Below are 22,293 nucleotides of genomic sequence, written 5' to 3'. Positions count from 1 at the left end.
GATGGAGCCTCTTAGGGTCGACCCACGGTTGCCGGTCAATGAGGCCATGGAAGAAACGCCGTGGGGGGGTGGGGTGGGTGTGGGGAGAGGGAAGAACAGTGGATGACCTGGTGTGGGTGAACTGCCGCGAGGGGGGCGGGGGAAGAACAAAGGAGGAGCCGGAACGAGGCACTTTGTAACTTTGTCAGTGCCGTTCATGTGGCGACTGTTTGCATACCTTGAGTATGCAAGCAAAGAATTTCACTGTGACTTGTCACACGTGACAATAAAGTATTCAATTCCATTCTTTATTCGTTCTTTTACTTAACGCTTTACTTTGGATTATCGAAACGTTAGTCCTTCTACTCGCTTCCTGGGGTGGTATGAGAGTGAACAGGACTGTGGCTTCAAAAACAGCAAATGCGGGAAATACTCAGCAGGCCCGGCTGCATCTGTCGGAAGATAAAGTCTACAGTTCAGGAAAGAGACCCTTCAACAGAATGGTCACAAAAGAATCTGACAGAAACATAGAAACATAGAAACATAGAAATTAGGTGCAGGAGTAGGCCATTCGGCCCTTCGAGCCTGCACCGCCATTTAATATGATCATGGCTGATCATCCAACGAGATCATCCCGTACCTGCCTTCTCTCCATACCCTCTGATCCCCTTGGCCACAAGGGCCACATCTAACTCCCTCTTAAATATAGCCAATGAACTGGCCTCAACTACCCTCTGTGGCAGAGAGTTCCAGAGATTCACCACTCTCTGTGTGAAAAAAAGTTCTCCTCATCTCGTTTTTAAAGGATTTCCCCCTTATCCTTAAGCTGTGACCCCTTGTCCTGGACTTCCCCAACATCGGGAACAATCTTCCTGCATCTAGCCTGTCCAACCCCTTAAGAATTTTGTAAGTTTCTATACGATCCCCTCTCAATCTCCTAAATTCTAGAGAGTATAAACCAAGTCTATCCAGTCTTTCTTCATAAGACAGTCCTGACATCCCAGGAATCAAGATCTCTGACCTCTATTGTTGACTCTGTGCAGCGCGGTAGATTGATTGGCCACTGTGATCTGTCTGTAATATAAGAGTCAGTGGTAGAACCTGGGGAGAGATGATGTGAATAAAGGGTTAGATAATAAGACATGGGGTTAGTGTGGTTTTACTGTAAATAGATGGTTGACGGTCAACTCAGATTTGGTGGACCTGCTTCATGCTGTGTGATTCAATACTTCTCTCTGCCAACTGCAAAACTAGCCGGTCAATAAAATCCACTTCTTTCATCTTTCATCCCCTGCTCTGTTTTGTCTCAACTTATTTTCTGCTCAAACTTCACCCATGTCTTTATCTGCTCTGGTCTACAAACCAATGTTGAAGTTTATTGAGTGGAGGTGGGCTGATTGAGTTTTTACCTGTTCCCAGAATTCTTATTTTCTGGAGAATACTTAAAAAAAAATAGTTGTGTAATATGATCTTATTGCCTTGAAATACTGCTTAAAATTAATGGAGATATTCTATTGTTGTGGAGGGTTTTGTGGGAGCATGGTGGCGCTGTGGTAGATTTGCTGCTTTACAGCACTTGCAGCGCTGGAGTCCAGGACAGGGGGTCACGGCTTGGGGATAAGGGGGAGATCCTTTAAAACCGAGATGAGAAAAACTTTTTTCACACAGAGAGTGGTGAATCTCTGGAACTCTCTGCCACAGAGGGTAGTTGAGGCCAGTTCATTGGCTATATTTAAGAGGGGGTTAGATGTGGCCCTTGTGGCTAAAGGGATCAGAGGGTGTGGAGAGAGGGCAGGTACAGGATACTGAGTTGGATGATTAGCCATGATCATATTGAATGGCGGTGCAGGCTCAAAGGGTCGAATGGCCTACTCCTGCACCGAATTTCTATGTTTCTATGTTCTATGTTTCTAGACTCGGGTTCGATCCCGACTACGGAAGCTATCTTTACGGAGTTTGCCCGTTCTCCCCGTGACCACTTGGGTTTTCTCAGAGATCTTCGGTTTCCTCCCACACTCCAAAGATGTTCAGGTTTGTTGGTTAATTGGCTTGGTATAAATGTAAATTGTCCCCAGTGTGAGTGGGACAGTGTTAATATGCAGAGTTCACTGGTCTGTGCGGACTCGATGGGCCGATGGGCCTGTTTCCGTGCTGTATCTCTAAACTAAACTAAATTAAACCGAGGGATGGAAAGTTGGGGCAAACATAATATTGAATTTCCACTATTCAAGATTTCTACACCAAATTGTTAGCAAGTGGCAACACATAAGAAGTGCATAGATGTGTATGTATTTCAGATGAGGGCCCCTCAGTCCTTATGTATAATCTGTCTGCACTTATGTAGTTTACCTGGATTCACTGGATACATGCAAGAAGAATGGTCAATTGGACAAGATATCTGAGGAAAGCCAAGGGAGTAGCAAAGTGTAGAACCAAAACACTTTAGTTGGGAAGACTGCTTACGATATGATACGATACGATAGAACTTTATTTATCCCAGGAGGGAAATTGATTTGCCAACAGCAATAAAAACACAAAAATACATGAAACATGAAATATGAAATTAAAGTGACGAGTGAAAAGGAATGGGGAGGGGGGGGGGGGAACCAGTTTCAGTCTACCCCATGACAGAAGGGGGAGGAGTTGTACAGTTTGATAGCCACAGGGAAGAAGGATCTCCTGCGGAGTTCTGTCTTACATCTTGTTGGGACCAGTGAAGAATTAGAAATAAATTCCAATTTTATTAGAAATAAAATAGTTAACATGAGTTATCAGTGAATTCTGACATTCAGATTGGGAACTGTAGAAAAGGAAATGTAATGCCCAATTTCTGATAATCATTCCATACCATTAGAATATATTAAGAGCAAGTTGCATAGATTGAATGTGTAAAATATTAAATGAGTAAATTTAAACAAAACGTATTTAATCAAAATGTGAAAATGAATGTTCATCCACAGATTTCTTTTCAAATGTGAAGATCTCCTGGCTTAGTTCAAAATGTTGTCATCCACATATCATAAAGCAGCAAAGGTTGCACTTTCCACCAAAGTACAACATTAGCTTAGTGATGTGTTACAGATGAAAAAAGCATTACCCGGAAGGTAAAAGAAAAGCTGAGTGAATGAGAATGGACAAAATTCATCCAAGGGCCCAGACAACACATCGTAAACCTAATTGGTTTGAAGGAACTGCAGATGCTGGTTGAAACTGAAGATAGACACAACAAGCTGCAGTAACTCAGCGGGTCAGACGGTATTTCTGGAGAAAAGGAATAGGTGATGTTTCGCGTCTGAATCAGGGTCTCGACCCTGTCACTTATTCCTTTTCTCTAGAGATGCTGTCTGGACTTCCCCAACATCGGGAATAATCTTCCTGCATCTAGCCTGTCCAACCCCTTAAGAATTTTGTACGTTTCTATAAGATTCCCCCTCAATCTTCTAAATTCTAGCGAGTACAAGCCGAGTCTATCCAGTCTTACATCATCTGAATGTCCTGCCATCCCAGGAATCAGTCTGGTGAACCTGGTGAAATTGTGGCAGCCATCACAAAGGCGAGGGATGAGAGTGTGTACAATTAGCAATTGTGGGAAGTATGTAGAGCACACACACAGATCATGACATTGGATGATGTGCAGCACTGATTTGGAGATAGTTCTGGCAATGCAGCTCAATGCTTCAGCTGCCACCCTCTCAGCTTTGCATGGATGAATATTTGGAAAAACCCAACAATCTGATTTAAACTTGTTTAAGAAAGAACTGCAGATGCTGGAAAAATCGATGGTAGACAATGAATGCTGGAGAAACTCAGCGGGTGAGACAACTTGCATGGAGAGAAGGAATAGGCGACATTTCAGATCGAGACCCTTCTTCAGAATGAATACCTAATCCTAAACTACTTCAGAAATTAAAACCGGTTTATACCCTCTGGCTGTCAATGTATCTCAGTGAATATTTACTACCATCTATAGATTCCATCTTCGTACCATCTTAGTTCATAATAACAGTCTACAGGATAAAGTGAGTCAGATGCTGAAGGACATTCTCCTGACTTCAGAACCCCAACTCAAACTATTTCATTTAGTTTAGTTTAGTTTAGAGATACAGCACGGAAACAGGTCCTTCGGTCCACCAAGTCCGCGCCAACCAGCGATCCCTGTACACTTACACTATCCTACACACAAGGGACAATTTACAATAATACCAAGCCAATTAACCTACAAACCTGTACATCTTTGGAATGTGGGAGGAAACCGGAGATAACTGGAGAAATCCCACGCAGGAGATAACGTACAAACTCCGTACAGACAAGCATCCGTAGTCGGGATCGAACACGGGTCTCTAGCACTGTAAGGCAGCAACCCTACTGCTGCACCATTGTGCCACCCCCAACCTCTCTCACATAGATTTGTTATTAGGTATGTTTCCGGCACCCCTGCAATTAAAGTCTTCCAGTGGCTGCCAACATGAGCGTGCTAATAAACTTTTCATAAAAGTGGCTTCTTCTGGTTAAAACTTGTGATATTTGCTTAACTTGTAATTTACTGTGTTCAGTTGCCGAAGGGAGGTTGCTAAGACTCACTATTCAGAATAAACCTTTTTATAATAAGAGCTATACAGTCAAGGAAAGAATGTATCCTTGTTAGGATCACTGCCCCATGGTACTACTAATGGCTGAGTTGGTGTCTTTATTAAGACTGCTGCCCCGGGGTCCCATTATTTGCTCAGTTGGCGCCACATACCATCTTGCCATGTAATTAAATGAAAGAAACTTCACTTCCTTGACGAGCTAGCTAATATGACCAAAGGGTATGTTCTGATGTCTTTTGAATTGGGTATGTTCTGATGTCTTTATTCTGCAGCATAAATCAGATTTGTAATGGAATATTCTCCATTGGAGGGATGAGTCCAGCTGTAACAACTTTCAAGAAGCTGGATAGAATCCAAGGTAAAACAGCTCACTTGATAGGCATCTACCATCACAAACATTCATTCATAGCCTCAGAATTAAAGGATGTTCTTTAAGGAAGATGAGGAGAAATCTGTTTAGTCAGAGGGTGGTGAATCTGTGGAATTCTTAGCCCCAGAAGGCTATGGAGGCCAAGTCAGTGGATATATTTAAGGCAGCGATAGATAGATTCTTGATTAGTACAGGTGTCAGAGGTTATAGGGAGAGGTAGGAGAATGGGGTTAGGAGGGAGAGATAGATCAGCCATTATAGGATGGCGGAGTAGACTTGATGGGCTGAATGGCCTAATTCTATTCCTGTCACTTATGACCTTATGACCTTATGATTCCCTCCACCACCAGTGCAGATTGTCACCTGTAAAATGCATTGGCGCTCCTTGTTCCGGCTACTGTGACAGCAACTCCCAAATCTCCAACTTCTACTGCCCGGAGAACATAGGAAGCAGGAGCATGGGAACACTGCTACCTCCATGATACACACCATCCCGACTGAGAGGTACAGCATATTGCTGGTTCTGGTTCTTCATCATCACTGTGTCAAGGATTACAGTGATTCACAAAGATGACTCACTACACATCCTCAAGAACAGTTAAGAATGGGGAATTAATGCTGGCCTTGCCAGTGATGCCCAGATTCCAGAAAATGAATACAAAAAGGGCCTGGTGTACTTTCTGTCTTCTATGAGGAACCAAAGAATGACTGCTAAGAGATAAGCACTATATGTTGTTGTTATTGTAACTGCAGGCATGCAACCTACTCATATATGGAATGCATACAGTGCTAGCCATCCCATCACACTACATGTGGCAAAGAAAACCACCCAATTATTGAGACTTTGTTTCTATTGACTGATTTTTCTGGAGGAGACCTGCGTGTGATGAATGCCATTACGTGGACTCACCCATTGCCACCAGCTATATAGCAAGAACTCTTGAAGAACATGAGGGGGGAGGTTACCGAGTAAGAGAAAAGGAGGATGCAACATAGATAGTTCATTCTGCTCGGACTGTCTCAAAGTAACTAATTCCGGTTCTATGGGTTAGCAAGTGACTGCAGGCTGGAAACTTTAGTCTTGCTGCCTTGAGGTCAACTCATCCATGCTTGTTGATGTTGAATTGAAGCAGTATCCTCAAATACAATAATTTCATTATCGGCGCTAATAGCTTCTTCTGTAGGAATCCTCAAAGTAGTCATATGATCCAGTTTTGGAAATGGCACATGATTGTACTGAATCTGGCCAATTGTATGAGATCATTGAATTGAGGAAATTGACATGTTACATGCAGCCTCCATTGCCATCAAGAGTCACAAGTTAATCATGCATCGTGTTCAATGTGCATGTTTTTGGGCGATATACAATTTAGCACAGATGGTCATGTGTAGGAAGGAACTGCAGATTCTGGCTTTCACCGAAGCAAGACACAAAGTGCTGGATGAACTCAGTGGGTCAGGCAGCAAGCATCTCTGGAGAAAAGGTATAGGTGACATTTTGGGTCGAGACCCTTCTTCAGACTGAGGGTCCGGGGAAAGGGAAACTAGAGGTATGAAAAGGCATACAGAACAAATTAATGAAAGGTATGAAAAGAACAAATCAAAGACAGCAATAATGATTCAAGATTCAAGATTCAAGATTCAAGATTCAAGATTCAATTTATTTGTCATTTGGACCCCTTGAGGTCCAAACGAGATGCCGTTTCTGCAGCCATACATTACAAACAAAAAGACCCAAGACACAACATAATTTACATAAACATCCATCACATCACTGTGATGGAAGGCCAAAAAAACTTATCTCTCCACTGCACTCTCCCCCCCCGATGTCAGAGTCAAAGTCAAAGCCCCCGGCTGGCGATGGCGATTGTCCCGCGGCCATTAAAGCCACACCGGGTGGTGCAAGGTTGCACACCGGGTTCTTGATGTTGGAGCCCCCGGTGTGCGCTCACAGGGTCCCGTGGCCGTTCCAAGCCGCGCAGTGCGATGATGTAAGGCCCCGCTCCAGGAGCTCTTCGACCCCGCAACTCAGGAGCCCTGAAAAGTGGTCTCCCTCCAGGGACCCGCGGGCTCCCAGTGCCGCCGTCCGCCAGAACCGCAGTTGCAGCCTCCGAATCTCCGGAGGTCGAGCTGCAGCAGCAGCAGCGCTCCACCACCGCTCCACCCACTCCGGACTCGGCCAGCTCCGCGACGGTGAGGTGAATCGTCGGCACCAGAGCCCCCGGTCTTCTCCTGTTGGAGGCCGCTCCTCGTTGCAGCCCCAACGACAACGGAGACCCGACAAGAAAAGGTCGGGTCTCCCGTGCAGGGAGAGATTTAAAAATGATCGAGGAAAGGTGGAGCCCGCAATGGCCCATTGTTGGCTGTGGAAAAGGTGATAATGGAAGGATACAAACAGTGAAACTAAGATAATTCTTAATAATTGCATCAGTGTTCTTGGACCAGGAAATATCTTCATAAATGTGCACGCCCAGGAATTTGAAGCTCTTGACCCTTTCAACCGGGACTGTGAGTCCCCATCCTACTCCTTCCAAAGTCCACAATCAGTTCCTTGGTTTTGCTGGTGTTGAGGGCCAGGTTATTGTGCTGGCATCATATAGACAGTCGCTCGATCTCTCTTCTATACTCTGACATCCCCATTAGTGATATGTCCCACAACAGTGGTGTCATCAGCGAACTTGATGATGGAGTTCACACTGTGAACCGCTGCGCAGTCTTGAGTATAGAGTGAGTACAGCAGGGGGCTGAGCACGCAGCCTTGAGGTGCTCACGTGCTGATTGTTATTGAGTTTGACACATTTCCACCAATACAGTGGTCTGTGAATGAGGAAGTCATGTCATGTTATGTTTGTCACGGACATTGAGGCTTAAAGCCCTGTTCCTGTGCTATACTTTCCTATTTTCTATGTTATATGAAAACTTGTATAAACTTGAAGTGTGTAATCGCACATATTGGTGACGGTGATGAAAAAATCATCAAATTGATGTCCAGCATCAGGAATCTGAGAAGAGAATGAGAAGCCTGAGCTTGTTTACTTTTGAGACAAATAGTTCAATGCTAATGAAATTAAGCCATTCAACAGCTCAGCTTTGAGATCTATTAAGAACTCAGACTGCAAATGCACAGAGCCTTTTCCCCAGGATTGAGAAATTAAGGACTTAGGTTTAAGGAGATAAGGAAATATTTAATGGGGACCAGTGGGGTTCACTTTTCACACAGGATGTTGGGTAAATGGAACGAGCTGCCAGAGGAGGTGGTTGAGGAAGGTACACTAACAACTTATAAAATACATTTGGATCTGTATATGGACAGGAAAGGTTTAGAGAGATATGATCAGATGGCGGCAAATAAGACTAGTTTGGATAGTCATTCGAGTCACATGCCAAATTTTCCAAGACTCTTAAGGAAGTAGAGACGTTGCTGTGGCATTCTGGCTGTTGCATCATTATGGGTGGTTCATAATAGAGTGGTGAAAATATTAATACCATGGAACTTGAAACTCTCAACCATTTCTACATCGGCATTATTGATGATAATTGGGTGGTGTGCTCCATCACGCTTCCTGAAGTCGATAACCAGCTCCTTCATCATGCTGACATGGGGGGGGGAGGTTATTATCCTGACGACATGTTACTAATTACTCAATCTCCTTCCTGTACTCCGTCTCGTCATCACTCGTGATCTGACCTACCACAGTGGTATCATGTGGACAAGCTTTTCCCTTTGAGAATAGGGAAGATTCAAACAAGAGGACATGACTTCAGAATTAAGGGACAGAAGTTTAGGAGTAATATGAGGGGGAACTTCTTTACGCAGAGAGTGGTGGCGGTGTGGAATGAGCTCCCAGTGGAAGTGGTGGAGGCAGGTTCATTGGTATCATTTAAAAATAAATTGGATAGGCATATGGATGAGAAGGGAATGGAGGGTTATGGTATGAGTGCAGGCAGGTGGGACTAAGGGGAAAAAAAAATTGTTTGGCATGGACTTGTAGGGCTGAAGTGGCCTGTTTCCGTGCTGTAATTGTTATATGGTTATATGGTTATCTGCAAACCTGGAAATGGAGTTAGAACTGAATTTGACCAAACAGTTGTGAATGTTGAAGGGGAATGAGAACACCTCCTTGCAGGGCACCTATGTTGAGAGTTATTGTGGAGGTCACATATCCTCACTGATAGTGGTCTGCAGCACAGTAGGGTTTGTGTTTGCTTAATTCAATTTTAAATTCAGGAACCCCCACAGCCTAACCCCACTGACTCCCCAAAATACCAACATGTTCCTGTTATTAATTACCATTTTAGAGTAACAATGGGAGCTTGACTTGAGGAATATTGGCCCATTAGCTTTATCCCAATTTCTATTGCATGAAAAGGACACAGGGTCAATCTGAGAAAGTGAAGCAGTGCACCTTGAGCAACCCTGCAATGTTACAGGATGGACTTGCATAAATATCAGTGCACTGGAATGAGGCATCAGGGTTGAGACTGACGGCGTAGAAATCTTCAACGTCCAGTTGCACAAGTTGCTTGCAGCCAGGATAGACAGAGTGGCTGGTTGTTCTGCAGCTGACCTAGCAACAAAGATATGGCTGATGTTAAGTTAGCTTCAAATACCCCCACTCTCACACAAAAATCACAAAATGCTGGAGGAACTCAGTGGGTCAAGCAGCATCTGTGGAGGGAATGGACAGACGATGTTTTATTCCGGACCCAAGGGGAGGAGTGACGTGGTGGGATGGTCTGATTATGTTGGCTGCTTTTCTGAGGCAACGTGAAGTGCCTCGAAAATTGTGCAGGATGCCGCCTGACCCACTGAGTTCTTCCAGCACTTTGTTTTTTTGCACAAGATTTCATTATCTGCAACTCATTTACCTCACAAATCACGCCGTCCTTCAGCAGTTGAAGCAGGGTTTCAGTTGACTTGACTGCCTGCTTGCATTCTCATTTTCTTCTATATTGCTCTCATTCAGATGCATTCTTAATCTTTCTTCCTGGTGCACCATCTCATTATTTTTGATGGGGGACTACTCAAAACATTATAGTAATTTGTGTGACGATTATGTCAGACGTCATGCAGGAAGCAGAATTTTATCCGAGTATTTCACTTTACTGAACTTTATACCTGCTCTCTCAGTGCACTGTGGCCTCAGAAAACAGCCCAACATAATCAACCCATCTCATCATGGTTACTCTTTCTCCCCGCTACTGTAGTGCAGAAGATACAGAAACTTGAAAGTGCACACCATCACACCCAGTAAGAGTCGCTTCCCCTTTGTTTTCAGGCTTCTGAATGGTGTACCATAAGCTGGGGTACTGTCCAATTTATCTCAACCCATTGCAGACATTGGATTTGGTGCGCTTCAACGCTGAGAACTATATTCTGCACTCTGTATCTTCCCCTTTGCTTCACCTAATGTACTTGAGTTTGGCTTGATAATATTTATGTATAGTGATATGCCCATCAGGCAAGAGAAACAGGTGTGAAAATGCATACCTTCAGATTCAGGGACAATTTCTTCTCAGCTGTCATCAGGCAACTGATCCATCCTATTACCAATTAAAGAGGTCTTGACAGACCATTACCTCATTCGGGAACCGAGGATTATTTTTAATCTGACTTTACTGCACTAAATATAATTCCTTTTATGTTGTATCTGTACACTGTGAGCCATTTGATTGTAATCATGCATAGTCTTTCCGCTGACTGGATAGCATGCAGCAAAAAAGCTTTTCACTGTACCTCAGTGGACATGACAATGATCTAAACAAAACTAAACAAAACTATCCCTAAACCAGAGAGATTTAGAGTGGCAAGAGTAGGGGGGGCATGGTGACGCAGCGGTAGATTTGCTGCCTCACAGCGCCAGAGATCTGGATTTGATCCTGACTACGGGTGCTGCCTGTACGGGATTTATATGTTCTCCCCGTGACCTGTGTGGGTTTTCGCCGAGTGCTCCGGTTACCTCTCACACTCCAAAGATGAACAGGTTTGTAGGTTAATTAGCTTAGTAAGATTATATGATTTGGCCCTAGTGTGTAGGATGGTGTTAGTGTATGGGGATCGTTGGTCAACGTGGGCTCGGTGGGCTGAAGGGACTGTTTCCGCGCTGTATATCTAAACTAAGTAATTTCCTCAAACCAAGGGAATTGTACAGTAGATTCCAAATTCTGTCATTATATCTTGTTCAACATCTTAGAATTCTCACCTAGTGCCATCATAGAACAATGAAGAACAATGGACAATGGGGACCTGGCGTGGCAGGACCAGCGTGAGGGGGAGGGGGGTAGGAACAAAGTGGGAACTGCAGCAGTGGAGGGGAGGGGGGAGGGGGGTTTGTAACTTTGCAAGCGCCCTTTATGAGTGACTATTTGCATGCCTTGGCAAGTTATGCAAGCAAAGAATTTCATTGTGATTTAGCTCATAGGGCTAAAAGAATCAAGGGATATGGGTAAAAAGCAGAAATGGGGTACTGATTTTATATGATCAGTCACACCTACTCCTGCACCTATTTTTCTATGTTTCTATGTCACATGTGGCAATAAAGTATTCTATTCATAGGATCAGCTTCAAGACAAATACTGTGGCTGTTTATGAAGAGCAATTGTTATTTTTTTTACTGTAAATAATGACAGACAGTTATTTAAACCTGGGTATCAGTCACATCCTGAGAACAGACTAAAAGGTAAACTGTCCTTGCCATTATATATATCACATATAAAAATTGGCATCTTAGATGAAACTGCATTCACTTAACGGATATTTACCTATTATCCGAGAGTATGTGTTGAGATCTTGGAGTGCTACTTGAAGAAAGAAAGTCACCACTGACCCACACTTATTTGTCTGCATTGCTTGATTTGCTGAAGATAGGATTAAATGGAAATATTTGGCACGTGTGTGTTTGAAGGTATCATGACTGAAAGAAGACTTATAGAAGAAGAATGCCCATTTGACATTATGCCTAAGTAACTGGTCAATGTTAATAGAACTAAAATGTAATGCAAAGAGGGAGTAAATGAAACTGTGGACAATTTCTACTTTAGCAGGGGATCATGACGTATTAACAGGGTGTCCCACTTCGGCGACCTAATTGGCGATTTAGAAGAGTTTAAAAAAATGATATGTTGAAGACCTCCTTCGACTATGTATGTAGAAGGCCTCCTTCGACTATGTTGAAGACCAGCTTCGACTAGCTACGACTAGCTACGACTAACTTCAGGAAAATTGGACACCAAATAGTGGAGAGTGAAGACTACCTTCGATCTGCTTCGATCTCCCTTCGACTATGATGAAGACTATCTACGACTACCTTTGACTACCTTCGACTACCCTTGATTACCTACGACTAACATGCCGACCTACTACGACTAAACCTACGAGTAAAAAAAGTATTGATTTTTTCCATGGCGACCTTTTTTTACTCGCGGGCATTTTTTAACATGTTGAAAAAAGCCGCGACCTAGCTGAGACCTCAAGTTTGCGGAGACCACTCTCGAGCATAAAGGAGAGTTACAAAGACCTCGTTTCGTCCATGCTGCGAGTATGAGTCGAGGGCAGACTCGCCAGAACTCGCGGATTAGGTCACCCAAGTGGGACAGGCCCTTTATATGATTGAAGTTCAAATTGTGTGGCAAGGAACAGAATTGGAAAAAAAGCTCCTATGTGCCATTGATACTTTGAACAATTAATTATTGTCATTGTTAGTTTATTGTATATTGTCACGTGCACCAAAGTACATTGAAAAGCTCTTTTTGTTGCGTGTCAGCAGAAAGACTATGCATGATTACAATAAAGTCGTCCACAGTGTAGAGATAGAACCTGGAGCTCAACTGGATCGGGAGCCACTCCAAGAGATCGAGTGAGTGGACTGCAAACGGCCTGCAGCTGCATGGAGCGGTGGAGCAGCGGTGGAGGACACTGACAATTTTGCTTGGCCAGGCCGACCCTGCAACGCGGCCAGGCCAACGTGCTTTCATGGCCAGCTGCACTTAAAGCAACTTGGACTTTGAAAATGGCACCAATTCCATGTGACTCTTATATATTGTCTCAGTGGACTATTTCTATATATTTTGTACTTAATCTAAGATTGTGCTTATGTATAGTAATATTTTATTGTGTGCAGAAAAATAATTTCACTGTACCTTGGTAGATGTGATAATAAAGAACCATTGAACCATTTGTTTGTGAACAGCTCTGCACAAGACCTCAGGAAATTGCAGTTAAAGATTTAATTCAGGCCAGACTTCCCTCCATTGACTCCATCTACACTCAATGCTGCCTCAGAAAAGCAATATCAAATTTGACTTGTCCACCCCAGCCATTCCTTCTTCTCCCTGCTCCCATCGGCAAAATGTACAGGGACTTGAATGCGTACACCACCATACTCGGGAACAGCTTCTTCCGTTCTGTTATCATGCTTCCGACCAGTCCTTCCATAAGCTAGGGTACTATCTGATTCACCTCTACTCCATTGTGGACATTGCACTTTATTAATAGAACTGATGTGCGACAATGCTGAGAACTATATTCTGCACTCTGTATGTTCCCCTTTGCTCTATCTATTTTACTTGAGTTTGACTTGATTGTATTTATGTATAGTACATCTGATCTGATAGGATAGCATGCATAATAAACCTATCACTGCACCTCGGTACATGTGACAACAGGTCTTTCAGAAAACCATAGGATCTCTCAACAACATTGGTTGATTCATAGAATTGCATCTTTTGATCAAAAAGCACAATATACTAGTCTGGTTAAGTTTTTCCTCTTTTGTCAACACAAATCGATAGTGGTACATAAGGCACGTGGTATAGAAACAGAAACATAGAAAATAGGTGCAGGAGTAGGCCATTCGGCCCTTTGAGCCTGCACAGCCATTCAATATGATCATGGCTGATCATCCAACTCAGTATCCTGTACCTGGTTTCTCTCCATACCCCCTGATCCCTTTAGCCACAAGGGCCACATCTAACTCCCTTTTAAATATAGCCAATTAACTGGCCTCAACTACATTCTGTGGCAGAGAATTCCAGAGATTCACCACTCTCTGTGTAAAAAATGTTTTTCTCATCTCAGTCCTAAAAGATTTCCCCTTTATCCTTAAACTGTGACCCCTTGTTCAGGACTTCCCCAACATTGGGAACACCCTCCTGCATCTAGCCTGTCCAACCCCTTAAGAATGTTGTAAGTTTCTATAAGATCCCCCCTCAATCTTCTAAATTCTAGCGAGTACAAGCCGAGTCTATCCAGTCTTTCTTCATATGAAAGTCCTGACATCCCAGGAATCAGTCTGGTGAACCTTCTCTGTACTCCCTCTGTGGCAAGAATGTCCTTCCTCAGATTAGGAGACCAAAACTGTACGCAATACTCCAGGTGTGGTCTCACCAAGACCCTGTACAACTGCAGTAGAACCTCCCTGCTCCTATACTCAATTCCTTTTGCTATGAATGCTAACATACCATTCGCTTTCTTCACTGCCTGCTGTACCTGCATGCCTACTTTCAATGACTGGTGTGCCATGACACCCAGGTCTCGTTGCATCTCCCCTTTTCAATGACTGGTGTACCATGCCACCCAGGCCACCATTCAGGTAATAGTCTACTTTCCTGTTTTTGCCACCAAAGTGGATAACCTCACATTTATCCACATTATACGGCATCTGCCATGCATTTGCCCACTCACCCAGCCTATCCAAGTCATCTTGCAGCCTCCTAGCATCCTCCTCACAGCTAACACTGCCCCCCCAGCTTCGTGTCATCCGCAAACTTGGAGATGTTGCATTCAATTCCCTCGTCCAAATCATTAATAAATATTGCAAATAGCTGGGGACCCAGCACTGAGCCTTGCGGCACCCCACTAGTCACTGCCTGCCATTGTGAAAAGGACCCGTTTACTCCTACTCTTTGCTTCCTGTCTGCCAGCCACTTCTCTATCCACATCAATACGGAAGCCCCAATATTGTGTGCTTTCAGTTTGTACACTGATATCTTATGTGGGACCTTGTCAAAAGCCTTCTGAAAGTCCAGATATAACACATCCACTAGTTCTACCTTATCCACTCTACTAGTTACATCCTCGAAAAATTCTATAAGATTCGTCAGACATTATTTACCTTTCATAAATCCATGCTGACTTTGTCCAATGATTTCACCACTTTCCAAATGTGCTGCTATCCCATCTTTAATGACTGACTAGCAGTTTCCCCACTACCAATGTTAGACTAACTGGTCTGTAATTCCCCGTTTTCTCTCTCCCTCCCTTTTTAAAAAGTGGGTTACATTAGCTACCCTCCAATCCTCAGGAACTAGTCCAGAATCTAAAGAGTTTTGAAAAATTATCACTAATGCATCCACTATTTCTGGGGCTACTTCCTTAAGTACTCTGGGATGCAGCCTATCTGGCCCTGGCGATTTATCGGCCTTTAATCCATTCAATTTACCTAACACCACTTCCCGGCTAACCTGGATTTCACTCAGTTCCTCCATCTCATTTGATCCCCGGTCCCCTGCTATTTCCGGCAGATTAATTAAGTCTTCCTTAGTCAAGACAGAACCAAAGTAGTTATGAAATTGGTCTGCCATGTCCTTGCTCCCCATGATCAATTCACCTGTTTCTGACTGCAAGGGACCTACATTTGTTTTAACTAATCTTTTTCTCTTCACGTATCTATAAACACTTTTGCAGTCAGTTTTTATGTTCCCTGCCATTTTTCTTTCATAATCTATTTTCCCTTTCTTAATTAAGCACTTTGTCATCCTCTGCTGGACTGAATTTCTCCCAGTCCTCTGGTAGGCTGCTTTTTCTGGCCAATTTGTATGCTTCATCTTTTGTTTTGATACTATCCCTGATTTCCCTTGTTATCCATGGATGCACTACCTTCCCTGATTTATTATTTTGCAAAATTGGGATGAACAATTGTTGTAGTTCATCCATGCAGTCTTTAAATGCCTTCCATTGCATATCCACTGTCAAACCTTTAAGAATCCATTGCCAGTCTATCTTGGCCAATTCACGTCTCATACCCTCGTTGGTCAGGGCAATGAGTATAAGAGTCAGGAAGTCATTGATGCAATTTTATAGGTCTGGTTTGGCCGCATTTGTAGTATTGTGAGTAGTTCTGGTTGCCCCATTCCAGGAAGGATGTGGAGTCCACACCATTATACATGAATAATGCCTGGATTACAGTGTATCTGCTACATGGAGAAGTTAGACAGACTTGGATTGTTTTCTCTGGAATGCTGGTTGAGGTGAGACCTGGTAGAAGTATATAAAATTATGTGAAGCATAGATAACTTATACAGCCAGAATCCATTTCCCAGGATAGAAATATCAAATACTGGAGGGCATAGCTTTAAGTTGAGAGGGGCACCATTTAAAGGAGGTTTGCAAGGCATGTTTTATTATACAGAGGTGGTGAATGATTAGAGTGCGTTGTGACAGTCGTCCTAGAGGTATGATAGTGATATTTAAGAGACTTTTCGATAGACATATGGAACAGTAGGGATATGCAAGCATATGGCTTATGACGGGCAGATAAGATGTGATCTTGGATCATGTTTGGCAGCAATATTGTGGGAAGAAGAGTCTGTTCCTGTGCTGTTTTATGTTCTATGTTGTGCCAATCACTGGTGTCACCACCGGCTTTCCAGTGGTCGCAGATAGACATTGTCCATGGCAGGTTCTTCACACTGCTTATTCTTCTCTCTCTCTCTCTCTCTCCTCTCTCTCTCTCTGTCTCTCTCTCTTTTGGATGATTAGCCATGACCATATTGAATGGCTGGCTCGAAGGGCTGAATGGTCTACTCCTGCACCTATTTTCTATGTTTCTTTCTTCTATCTGCTATTGTTTTTCTTTCTTCTCTTTCTTCTTCTTTTCTCTCTTCTCTTTCATTCTCTTTATTTCTCTCTTTCTTTCTCTCTTTCTTTCTCTCTTTCTTTCTCTCTTTCTCTCTTCCTCGCTTTCTTTCTTTTGATTTCCATTGCTTTTTATGAAGAATTTATTAAACATACTTGCATTAATAAATCTTTATGAGCAGCTTTAGTTTCTGTCAATTTCATGAGAACATTATTTTTTTTTGTTGGGTGAATATTCCCCATAAGTAAAGAAAATACGACAGTGGCTGGAAAATTATTTGTTTGTCAGGCTAAAAGTATAAAGATAGGCAAGAATAAAAAGATTGATTTGTTTTGACCAATATTTGACTATTGGCCACAATTAATCAGCTCACTAAAATCTGTGCTCAGTGCTCTTCCAGTTATTAATTGAATAGTCATTGCACCCTTAAGGCCTGGTCCTAATGCTGCAGTAGATACTGTCGATGAACATCCATTAGCTCTTTGGTTTCTGCTTGTGGAAGTGTGATGTTCATCTTCAACCTCCCAAGTGCACTGTAATTCTCTGGAACAGTACTTACTGCCTGTAATAATATAACATCTCCGTATACTACATGGTCCCTAAGCCAGTTTTTCAATTAAAAAGGGAGCACTGCTCTATTAACCTTTTGGCTACTAACCACATTTTTCATGTAAACATTGCGCTAAGCTTGTGACTATTGTTTAACCCTTTTAAGACCTTTTGTCACTCTCTGCAACAACTTTAAGAGGAGCAATCATTTATCCCCTATTGATTGCCTCCTCCCGCTTTACAGGTGCAAATTTCAAAGCCTTTCCGTGGTAAGCATATATACAGAAAAATAATTTCAAACACATTTATCGACTATAGATCCATAATCCCATTCAAACACATCTCCGAACTCCTGGACCTATCAATAAGCATCCCCCTCTGCCACTGGATCCTCGACTTTCTGACCCACTGACCACAATCTATGAGAATAGGCAGTTACACATTCTCCACAATAATTCTCAACACCGTTGCTCCATAATTATATGTTCCCAGTTCCTTACGCACTCACGACTGTGTCACCAAATTCCGTTCTAACTCCCGCTATAAGTTTGTAAATGACACCTTGATGGTGGGCTGGGTCATGAATAATAGTTCAGTCTCATAATTGAAGAAGGGTCACGACCCGAAACGTCATCTGCCCATTACATCCACAGATGCTGCCTGACTACTGAGTTCCTCCAAGCAGTGTGTGTTTTGCCTGCAGCTGAATTTTATCATTAAGGTTGTGCTCAGATTCAGATTCAGATTCAATTTTAATTGTCATTGTCAGTGTACAGTATAGGGACAACGAAATGCATTTAGCATCTCCCTTGAAGAGCGACATAGCAAACGATTTGAATAAATAATAATAATTGTCCGGGGGGGGGGGGGAGGTGGTGATTGGCAGTCATCGAGGTACGTTGTTGAGTAGAGTGACAGCCGCCGGAAAGAAGCTGTTCCTCGACCTGCTGGTTTGGCAACGGAGAGACCTGTAGCGCCTCCCGGATGGTAGGAGGGTAAACAGTCCATGGTTGGGGTGAGAGCAGTCCTTGGCGATGCTGAGCGCCCTCCGCAGACAGCGCTTGCTTTGGACAGACTCAATGGAGGGGAGCGAGGAACCGGTGATGCGTTGGGCAATTTTCACCACCCTCTGCAATGCCTTCTGGTCGGAGACAGAGCAGTTGCCATACCATACTGTGATGCAGTTGGTAAGGATGCTCTCGATGGTGCAGCGGTAGACGTTCACCAGGATCTGAGGAGACAGATGGACCTTCTTCAGTCTCCTCAGGAAGAAGAGACGCTGATGAGCCTTCTTGATCAGAGTAGAGGTATTGTGGGTCCAAGAGAGGTCATCGGAGATGTTGACTCCCAGGAACCTGAAGCTAGAAACACGTTCCACCTCCGTCCCGTTAATGTGGATGGGGGTGTGCGTGCCGCCTCTGGACTTCCTGAAGTCTACAATGAGCTCCTTGGTCTTCTTGGAGTTAAGGGCCAGGTTGTTGTCAGTGCACCATGCTGCTAAGTGCTGGACCTCCTCCCTGTAGGCCAGCTCATCATTGTTGCTGATGAGGCCAATCATCGTTGTATCATCTGCATACTTGATGATGGTGTTAGTACCATGTACAGGTGTGCAGTCATAGGTGAAGAGGGAGTAGAGGAGGGGGCTCAGCACACAGCCCTGAGGAACGCCGGTGTTCAGGGTGAGGGTTGAAGAGGTGTGCTTGTCTAACCTCACAGACTGGGGTCTGTTGGTTAGAAAGTCCAGTATCCAGTTGCAGAGGGAGGGGTCGATGCCCAGGTTACCGAGTTTGGTGATCAGTTTTGATGGTATAATGGTGTTGAATGCTGAGCTGTAATCGATGAACAGCATTCTTACGTAAGTTGTGTTTAACGGGTTCAGGGGGGCAGCTCCGGTGCTGTCGTCAATGTAGCAGAGAAAAAATTGGGGGATGGCCCCTGTGTACGTTTGGAATAAAGACGGTTCGATGTAATCATCAAAAATGCAGACATAGCTGGGACCCCTGCAAATTCCCAGGCCTACACCTTTAGAAACATAGAAACATAGAAAATAAGTGCAGGAGTAGGCCATTCGGCCCTTCCATCCTTCACCGCCGTTCAATATGATCATGGCTGATCATCCAACTCAGTATCCCGTACCTGCCCTCTCTCCATACCCCCTGATCCCTTTAGCCACAAGGGCCACATCTAACTCCCTCTTAAATATAGTCAATGAACTGGCCTCAACTACCATCTGTGGCAGAGAATTCCACTTATTCGCCACTCTCTGTGTAAAACAATTATTTTCGCATCTCGGTCCTAAAAGACTTCCCTCTTATCCTTAAACTGTGACCCCTAGTTCTGGACTTCCCCAACATCGGGAACAATCTTCCTGCATCGAGCCTGTCCAACCCCTTAAGAATTTTGTAAGTTTCTATAGGATCTCCCCTCAATCTTCTAAATTCTAGCGTGTACACGCCGAGTCTATCCAGTCTTTCTTCATATGAAAGTCCTGACATCCCAGGAATCAGTCTGGTGAACCTTCCCTGTACTCCCTCTATGGCAAGAATGTCCTTCCTCAGATTAGGAACCTGAGAAAGTGCGAGGAGTCATAAAGGGAAGTTGTTGAGGATGAGGACTGGTTTCGCCAGGTGGAGGGGAGTATTAGTACAGACAAAGCAATTGGTTACTGGTCCACCAAGAAGCAAATACTTTGGTCAACGGTAATCTGGCGAATGGTTTCACAGAACATTTGCTTGTGAGATCTTGACTTGGCCTCTCCAGTACAACAGGGTTTGGCATTGAGTTGAGTTTCCCTCATCAAGTTGTGAAAATGATGACATGGTCTAATAGACCCAGTGACAAAAGGCCAGCCGTCTATTTCCAAGTCACGATGACGTGCAGTTTGGAAAATAACCTGCAGGTGACGGTGCTCTTTTCTACCTGTTGCTCTTGTGCTGCTTGTTGGTGATGATTGTGGGCTTGGGAGATGCAGAGATCAAACCTAATTGCCTTATCTCTCTTTTCAAAATATCTGCTGCCTCAAAGCATGCAAAAGGCTCAAATGTGCCACTCTCCCCTATCCTCTATCCCACCTTAGGCGTGCTGGCAGTTTTCTCATTTCATAGCATAACGGAGACACTAGAAATTGCAGTTGCTGGAATCTTGAGCAAAACACAAAATGCTGGAGTAACTCAGTGGTTCAGGCCGATGTGTGGAGGGAATGGATAGAGGATGCTTCAGTTTGGAACTCTTCTTCAAGCATATGAGACATAATAACTGCTAACAACACCAACAAGGTAAAGGAAATAGCTTAATCACTGCATCTACCAGCCACATCTGCAGCTCAGATCTATCACTTTGCAGAAAGGAAAGGGTAGTTTAGACATGGCAGCTGCAAGTCTGAATTGTAGTCAGGCTGAAAGAAAAGATGGTCAGAACCCTTGAAGGTGAGGTCCCAAGGTCACCCAAAGGACAAGAGAAAAGTCCGTACAGAGGCAAGATGACAACAAAAGCTGATGATGCATGTGGGAAAGCATTGGACCTTGTCTAGCTGGCCTGGAAACCGGTGGGAGATGTTTGGGAGCATGGAGGACTTAATGTCCAGTCATACGTATTGTTCTGTGGAATCAGGGGCCATTTATTCCCTCTGGCTGGGAAGTATTAGCTGACTTTGTATCAACACTTGTAGACATAGGGCAACACTATTAATTGACTGAGGTTACAGTTTACAGCTAAGGTATGTCTGCAGAATATGGCTACAATGAAGTTTGAATCTCTACCATCTCATTCTTTTTGTTGTCATCATGGATCTCTTGGCAAAGTTTGGAGGCCATTGTACCACACCAGCAGGTGGGACTAGTGTAGATGTGGCATCTTGGTTGGCATGGAGAAGTTGGGCTGAATGGCCTGTTTCCATGGTGTCTCTGCATTCTACTACGACATGTCACCCTGCAGATGTTCTGCCTTGTGAAATGGTAGTGGTTTTGTGGAGTGCAAGTTCACAGTCCTCGTTCATGGTTCCATGGCCACCACAAAAGCAGTGCCCTCATTGTTGGACACGAATCAGGTATCACTTACTATTACAACTCAAAGTGAGATAGTACAGTCAAATGAGGGCCATCCAAGCCCAAAGCTGGTTGTGGTCACATTTCACAGCCCTCTGCACTCTACTCCACATTGTGTGCTAGCACAGTAGCAAGTAATGTAATGTAATAATGATAGTTTATGAATTGAGAATCATCACACACAGGTTACTGATTTGAGATACTTTGCTGTTAGCTTTGTGAAACTATATCTCACATTTAACTCCCCTCGTGCTTCTCACACAGTTGTTGCCTTTGCAGATTTATTGTCTATTAAACACAGAAAAGTCTGCTAATTAACATGACAAATACTATATTAACAATGTGTGATTGCTAATGACTGTAAATCTATTCCCTCTACCCAATCAGTAAGCTATCATATATGTATGAGGGAACTGCAGATGCTGTTTTAAACCGAAGATAGATGCAAAAAGCTGGAGTAACTCAGCGTGACAAAAGCATCGCCGGAGGGAAAGAAGGGGCGACGTTTTGGTCGAGACCCTTCTTCAGACTGGTTAGGGATAAGGGAAATGAGAGATATAGACGATGATGTAGAGAGATAAAGACCAATGAATGAAAGATTGGCGGTCACGGTGGCGCAGCGGTAAAGTTGCTGCCTTACAGCAAAAATGCAGCGCCAGAGACCCGGGTTCGATTCCGACTACGGGTGCTGTCTGTATGGAGTTTGTACGTTCTCCCCGTGATCTGCATGGGTTTTCTCCGAGATCTTCGGTTTCCTCCCACACTCCAAAGACATACAGGTTTGTAGGTTAATTGGCTTGATTAATTGGCTTGATAAAAATGTAAAATTGTCCAAGTTGACGATATGCAGAGTACTGCTGCTCTGCCGACTACAAAATTCAGAAGGTTCAGATATGCAAAAAAGTAAC

The sequence above is a fragment of the Leucoraja erinacea genome, chromosome 1 (assembly GCF_028641065.1).
Source record: "Leucoraja erinacea ecotype New England chromosome 1, Leri_hhj_1, whole genome shotgun sequence".
Classification (NCBI taxonomy): Eukaryota; Metazoa; Chordata; class Chondrichthyes; order Rajiformes; family Rajidae; genus Leucoraja; species Leucoraja erinaceus.
The sequence above is the reverse complement of the archived record's forward strand: the minus strand, read 5'-3'. Positions refer to the sequence as shown.